At 51.5% G+C, this 7,768-nt stretch overlaps 1 pseudogene; it reads right to left on the bottom strand.

Moving 5' to 3' along the window:
* Positions 1-1,857: 1,857 nt before the first annotated feature.
* LOC134381814 (actin, cytoplasmic 1-like) lies at positions 1,858-7,194 on the bottom strand (annotated as a pseudogene).
* Positions 7,195-7,768: the final 574 nt, after the last annotated feature.

Raw genomic sequence — 7,768 nt, 5'->3', positions numbered from 1 at the left:
GGGGTTGAGTTGCATAAAAGGCCTTTTAGAAGCTACCAGTGGAATGACCACTCAGATGGGAGAATGCTGAGTCTGAGGAGCCTGGGCCCTGTAGGCTCGGCTGGGTCTCCGAAGAGACGGTGGGATTCTCGTCTGCATGGAGGAGGTAGCCAAGGTCTAGGTCGGCGATTAGGTGATGTGGTGGAGCCCTCATGAGTGGGATTGGTGCCCTGTAAGAAGAGACTCAGGAGCACCGGCTTCCTCTCTCTCACCACCACGTGAGGACACAGTAGGAAGACAGCTGTCTATGAACCAAAACTCAGGCCCTCACCAGACACTGGACCTGCTGGCACCTTGATCTTGGTCTTCCCAGCTTCCAGAACTGAGCAATCACGCTTGCAGTTAAAGCCCCCCCGTCTTTGGTATTTTGTTTTAGCAGCTGGAACTGACAAGTGCAAAAGCCAGACTGTGGGGGGTGGAGAGAAGGTGGGAGAGGAGGAAGGACACGTGGGAGTGTAGCTGACCCCTTCAGAAAGCTTCATTGAGCAGGAGGCAAATGGGGCACCCCGCGAGGGAAGAAGGTCCTGGACAAGGAGGATGCATAACACGTGCAAAGGAGGGGCAGCCAGAGAGGGCAGGAGAGGTGGCACCTCCGTGGCACTGTTCCCAGTCCTCGTCATCGTGGGGGATTTTTCTCCAGCAGCACCTGCGGTCCTGTTGGGGGACGGCGGAGGCAGATAAAGAGGGACAAGCGAGGGAAGAGGGGGGTTAGCAGGGCTGTGGGTTGAAGAAGCAGCAGACCAGGCATCAGGGAAGCTGGGTTCCAGCCCCCATTGAGGACAAGCCAGTCACCCCAGGCATGCTGCCAAAACCCTGTGAGCTCCAGTTTCCTGTTCTGCAGAATGGGTTTAATATGTCCACCCAGCTTCTGCCACAGGGACATGACAATGAAATGGCCCGATGGAGATGGATGTCCTTGGCACATTGCAAAACATGAAAAGAGTTTCTGTTGGAACCTGGGTCCTCTGCTTTTAAGCATTCTGGTACTTGAAGTCCAGAAGCAAATCGAGCTGTCTCTGAGAGGAGTTGTCCAACAGCCGTCACTGGAGAACAAGCCCTCAGACTGCCCAGTCACTGGTCAGTGAGCCACAGGGTAAAGGACATTTGACCTACAGTGCACCTAAAAGATTGGCTGGCAAATCTGTGTCATCATATGGATTGCAAATGTTCATCTATGAAAACCATTCTTAGCTGTGGGCTGCGCAAAAGCAGGCGGCAAGCCCTGGCTTAGAGCGTGGCAGTTGAAACTGGAAGAAAGAGCCCAGCCCCTCGAGAGGAGTCAACGAAGCTGCAGTCCTGGGACAGGTGGGGTCCGCCAGGGGAGCTTCCCAGGAAGGCTTCTCAGAGGAGGTGGGACTGGAGCAAAAGCTCAAGAGCAAAAAGGACAGTGCAAGGTCAAGGGGTGAACCAGGGAGAGGGACAGTTTGCATTAAGGCACAAAGTACCCTGGAGCCATGGCTGGGAGTCACAGCGGGAGGACCAGGGCTCCTGAGGAAGGAGCTGGCAGCACAGAGCTCACAGAGTGGGATGGACGACCCAGAGCCTGCTGAGAGCCGCAGGGGCCATTGTCCCACTGCACGCAGGGAAGAGGCCTGCTCAGGTGGGCATCTTGGAAAGACCTCCTGGGCACCAGGGTGGAGGAGGAACTGAGAGAGCTACTGCCAAAGTCCAGGAGAGCAACGAGAGCCACAACAAAGGCGGGAGAGGTAGGGGCTGCACAGGAGGGTGGGTGGGAGCCAGGCAAGGGCCCCTTGGGAGAGGAGGAGACCAGAGTCCCCCAGGCTCCCACTTGGGCACTGGAGTGGAGGTGATGCCAGCTCAGGGGGTCGGAGGCAACATCTGGGAATGCAGGGCTGAAACCCGCACAAGAGAACTGGGCAAGAGAGACCCATCTGGGATCTTCAGCAAAAAGGTGACCAGGGAACCTGTGGGAAAGGCTAGAGCACAAACAGCGCTGAGGGTCACACCAAGAAAGAGCCCAGGGTGCCATAGAAGAGGAGCCTGCTACCCAGAGCCACCCTCAGAGAGGGAGGTCAGAGAAAGAGAACTCTGCGAGGAAGGGGCCACTGTGAGGGCAGTCAGAGCTTTCTCCATGGGGCGGTGCAGACAGGAACCAGCTGGGCGGGCAGCAGCACGAGTGAGAGGCGAGTGCAGGAACCAGGACAGGGAGGACAGGAGACTCTTCCCAGAGCTGGCCTGTGAAGGAAAAGACAGATTCGAGGCCAATAAATGCTCGTGAGAAGCAGCATGGAGAGAGACGAATTAAGGTGACATATGAGTCACACTTTGATATTAGACGCTTGCCTTATACCAAGGAAGCTAAGGAAATCCACACCTGCGTGCAGGCCCTGGGCTGCATGATTCGGTACAGCCATTATGAAGTGTTTACAATCAACTCTCACGAAAATATTTGTTTCTCCTAAATAGTATAATAGTGTGCCCTCCTTTTTTTTTTTTTTTTTAAGACAGTGAATTTGGCAACTTAAAAAGTGAACTTTATAACTTGAAGTTTTCCTCTTTTTGCTTTGGCCCCCAGGAAGCCCAGAGGTAAGTCTGCAGGCCACATTTAATAACTATGTGGAAGCGTGGACTTGCAGGTCTGAATTATTTTTCCCCTTAGTCATATGCTCTTCTGTCTGTGTTCTCCTTGGTCTCCTAACTCTACTTTTTATTTTTAATTTGTTTCTTAGGTTCCATTGTTATCTTCTTCAGGCTGTTGAGGTGTTTTGTGGAAGGAGGCAGTGTGCCTATAAGTGATTTTGTTTCCAACCAGACCCATCCCAGACCCCTGGACACCGTGGAGGGCACTGAGGCTCTGAGATTCCCACGGGCACTGCAAAGGTGCGTTGGGCACGGGGCTGTCTAACCCCTGCTTGCATCCCCATGGCCTTCACAGCTCTTGGAGTACAGACACTGGTCTTCAATTACTATTCACACATTGGTGAGCAAAAAAGAGGGAAAAAGGCAGCGTGATGTCTAACTAATCTTGAATAAGTCAGATATGGGGATTTTTTTCCTCCACCTCTGGGAAGATTGTCAAGTGAAACAATGTGGCTTTGAGCTTCTGACAGATGCTAATGAATTGTTGTTTACATTTTTGATTTACTGCCTAAACAAAGATAAGACATGCTCTTGAAAACACATTGAATGCACAATCCAAACACATCCATTAAATCTGTCACAATAAACATGACAGCTTTCTTCTAACCTAACAACTGGCATGCCTCATTTGCATATTAATGAGAAAAGCAGGATCAGCCTGCACAAATTACTTATATCTCATGAAGGGGCTGCTCCTGGTGACAGTGAAGTACTTGGGGGTGTAAATACAGCAAGTTAATACCTTTGCCATTTTAATGCCTTTTCCCTCTCTTTGCTTGGATGGCCCTGGAGATCTGGGTTGGTTACTTCTGCCAGCTGTGTGGGTGCAGGGATCCCCGACAGGGATCAGTATGGGCTGAGAAAGAGCTGGGTCTGCTTGGAATCCTGTCAGCAGTATCCAGGGATACTTACTGAGCACCTGCTATGACCTGGTCAGTGCCTTCCAGTCGAGGTGCTAGCTTGATCAAAAATTGCATCAGAATGAACCAAAATAAAAATATTAGATATTTATTGGTACCGACCGGGCATGAGGAACTTTCACATGCATCCTTGCATTCCAGCCTTGTAGGAAACCTCAGTGCAGGGCTGACAAGAGCAAAGGCATGTGTGCCCCACTGCCCTGGCTTGACCATGGCAGACATGGCAAGTCAAGTGCAGAACTCCTTCCAGCTGAGCCTGGAGTCAGAGTCAATCCTCAGCACAAGAGTGCAGGAGGCTGCTGCCATCCACAGGGATCCACCCAGGCCATGAAATCCAGTTGGTACCCAGCCTTAGGACAGGTATGATTGCTGCCATTAGAGAAATGAGAAAAAGACCCGCTCAGGAGGGTGAGGGAGCTGCCCGGGTCATGCGGCAGAGAAGGGGAGAAGTCGCGACTGAAGCCTGGATGCTCCAGCTACCAGCTCAGTTCCCCTTTCACGTCTTCTGCAGCTTCCAGGGCACCTGACGCCTCCCACTCTTCTCACGGCTCCACCTGGGCCCGTGAACCTGGACAGAAATTAAGTTGGTTACGATTGAAGGAATCAACAACAAGATAACTCAAGTTTAAAGGATCAGAGAAGATAATGCTTCCAGGGAGAAGCAGTCCAGGCTCCAACCAGAGTCACCAGTGCTGAGTCTGCGGGATGTCCTGCCCTCCCGCGTGTCTCCTAGACCTGCGTTTGCGGTCACTCTGGGTGGCCTTGGGCAACTTACTTCTCTCTCTGAGTCTCATCTGTAAAAGGGCAACACCAGCTTTCACTTCCTACCACTGTCGTGAGCATGAAAGAGACCTTGATCTAAAGAACTTAGCACAGAGCCTGCTCAATAAATGGTGGTTTTAAAATGCCAAACCATAAAAACACTGGGGGGAAAAAAAGAAAAAATGCCAAACCATCAGCTCCAGTGGTTTTCCTAAATCATTTAATCCAACTGGCTCTGCCCCAGCCGCTCCTTCCTTGATGTGAAATGGAGTCAAGGGTGCAGCAGGGGCTCTCAGAAAGCGCCAAACCATCTGAAGAAGCCCCACAGCTAAAATAGGAGCCCCTCTTTCCTCTTCTTCCCCCCACACCTCCAGCATCTTCCCCTGGAAGGGCCCGTCCCTGACCTGAAACTTCGAACTCTGGCAACTCAGCCCTGGTATATCCCTTTAGAAGTCCCCATGCTCATTCGCACTGTGCAGCTCCCAAGTCCCAGGGTTTGGTCCCAGGCATTGAAAGGCCCCTTGGGCAGCCAAGGTGGTTCTCCCAGAGCCAGCTACTCAGAATGTGCTGACAAGAGAAAGATCCCAGGTGTACAAGGCGGAGCAGGCCGAAGGCATTCCATAGGAAAGGGATTCTCTGGGTCGTCTGCCACTGGGAATTTTGGTTCCAGATTATTCTATTCACATCCTTTCACAAGATTAGGTTATAAAAAGATGATGACTTCTGTCTTGGGCTCTCTCTGTTTCATGGCTCACTGTCCCATCATGGAGAAGCCCTGTGGGGAAGTCTACATGGCTGGGAACTGGAGGCAGCCTCCAGCCAATAGTTGGCAAGGCATTGAGGGCTTCATGCCATCAGCTCACAAGGAACCAACGCCTCCCTACAATTACAGGAGTGAGCTTACATCACAGCCAACAGGGGATTTTCCCTCTGTCAGGTCTTCAGATGAAACTGCAGCCCTGGCCCACAGCTTGACTGCAGCCGTGTTGGAGACCTTAAAGCAGAGGCTCTGGCTCAGATGCACCTGGATTCCTGACTCAAAGAAACTATGAGATAGTGTTTGTTGTTATCAGCTGCTACATTTTGGGGCAATTTATTATGCAGCAATAAATAACTAATACATATTAGGTGAAACCATATAAAATTCCCATGTGTTGTTTGTTTGCTCATTTGTTTGTTTGTTTGTTTGTTCCCTTTAAGGTGTTCACTTTTATTGAACAGGTCTCAAGTCAGTGTACAGGTAAGCCCTGGCTGCCTCCACACCTCAACCCACTCCCAGGGAGACCAAAAGCCTTCATACATCTCAAGTTGGGGGACAAAAATGGGGGCCACAATGGCTGATCATTCAAAATAAAACAAAATTTAAAAGTATTAAGGTGAAGATTTTAAAACTTTGCATTACATAATTTACACAAAAGCAATGCTGTCACCTCCCCTGTGTGGAGCCTGGTGAGGACTGGGCCGTTCTCTCTACGGAGAAGTGGGTTGGCTTTTGGGAGGGCGGGGGACTTCCTGTAACAATGCATCTCACAATATTTGGAATGACTATTAAAAAAAAGAACAACATATGAAGTCCTCGGCCACACCGTAGAACTTTGGGGATGCTTGCTCCTGGCAACAGCTGTCGGTCACCTTTACCATTCCAATTTTGAAATCCTGAGTCAAGACACAAAAAACAAAAAAACAAAACAAAACAAAACAAAAACAAATAAAGCCATGCCAATCCCATCTCGTTTTCTGTGCAAATCAGGTTTTGTCAAGAAAGGGTGTAATGCAACTGAGTAACAGTCTGCCTGGAAGCATTTGCAGTGGGCGATGGAGGGGCCAGACTTGTCATGCTCCTGCTTGCTGGTCCACATCTGCTGGAAGGTGGACAGCAAGGCCAGGATGGAGCCGCCAATCCCCCTTGCGCTCAGGGGGAGCGATGATCTTCATGGGGCTAGGTGCCAGGGCGGGGATCTCCTTCTGCATCCTGTCTGCAATGCCTGGGTACATGATGGTGCCACCAGGCAGCACTGTGTTGGTGTACAGGTCCTTGCGGATGTCCACATCACACTTCATGATGGAGTTGAAGGTAGTTTCGTGGATGCCACAGGATTCCATGCCTAAGAGGGAAGGCTAGAAGAGAACCTCAGGGCAGCGGAACCGCTCATGGCTGACAGTGATCACCTGACCCTTAGGCAGCTCATAGCTCTTCTCCAGGGAGGAGCTGGTGGCTGCTGTGGCCATTTCCTGCTCGAAGTCCAGGGCGACGTAGCACAGCTACTCCTTGATGTCACGCACAATTTCCTGCTCAGCCGTGTTGGTGAAGGTAGCCGTGTTCAGTGAGGGTCTTCATGAGGTAGTTTGTCAGGTCCTGGCCAGCCAGTTCCAGATGCAGGATGGCATGGGGGAGGCATGCCCCTCGTAGAACGGCACAGTGTGGGTGACCCCATCACCAGAGTCCATCACGATGCCAGTGGTGCAGACAGAGGCGTACAGGGACAGGACAGCCTGGATAGCCACATACATGGCTGGGGCATTAAAGGTCTCGAACAGGATCTGGGTCATCTATTCACCATTGGCTTGGGGTTCAGTGGGGCCTCAGTCTGCAGCATGGGGTGCTCCCCAGGGGCCACACACAGTGTGTTGTAGAAGGTATGGTGCCAGATGTTCTCCATGTCATCCCAGTTGGTGACGATGCTGTGCTCGAGGGCATCCTTCAGGGTCAGGATGCCTCTCTTGCTCTGGGCCTCATCAACCATGTAGGAGTCCTTCTGGCCTATACCCACCATCATGCCCTGGTGCCACAGGCACCGCACAATGGAAGGGAAGACAGCCCGGGAGCATCATCTCCCGCAAAGCCGGCCTTGCACATGCCACTCAGAGCCATTGTCGACGACAAGTGCAGCAGTATCATCGTCCGTGGTGAGCTGGGTGGAGGGTGTGAACCGCCGGCGGCCGAGCAGAGAGGGCGAGGGGCCTGTGCTCATGGGCTGGATGCGGTCTCGGCTCTGCTGTGTGTTAAGTTTTAAGAAGCTAAATATCAGCAATTTCTTACAAGTCAAACTAGATGCTTTATCCTATTCATTTCATACAACACGCTGCAAGCTGCACACTGTTCACCCTCACTCCAAAAGCACGGAAATAGGCTATTAGAGGTTAAGTGATGTCTCTAAAGTTCCAGTCAGCATGTGCTGCAAGCGGGAGCCAAACCCATGACATCAACTCCCACCCTCTGACCAACAGCCCTGTTAGATGAACACGGCACACTTCTTCTGTGCCAGGAATCGTGCGAGGTAACAGGGAACACATGAATGGAGCACGTTCGTTACAGTTGATACAACAGCAGGGCTCCATAATAGGTTTCAAACAGAGAGAAAGCCAGAGCCACCCGGAGCAGAGTCGATTCAGGCAGCCCTGTAATGCCCTGGCATTACAGGGTAGAACATGAAACATACAGGCAT

This window comes from Cynocephalus volans, chromosome 7, assembly GCF_027409185.1.
Source record: "Cynocephalus volans isolate mCynVol1 chromosome 7, mCynVol1.pri, whole genome shotgun sequence".
Taxonomy (NCBI): domain Eukaryota; kingdom Metazoa; phylum Chordata; class Mammalia; order Dermoptera; family Cynocephalidae; genus Cynocephalus; species Cynocephalus volans.
Note: the sequence above shows the minus strand (reverse complement) of the source record. Positions and strands in the feature narration are given on the sequence as shown.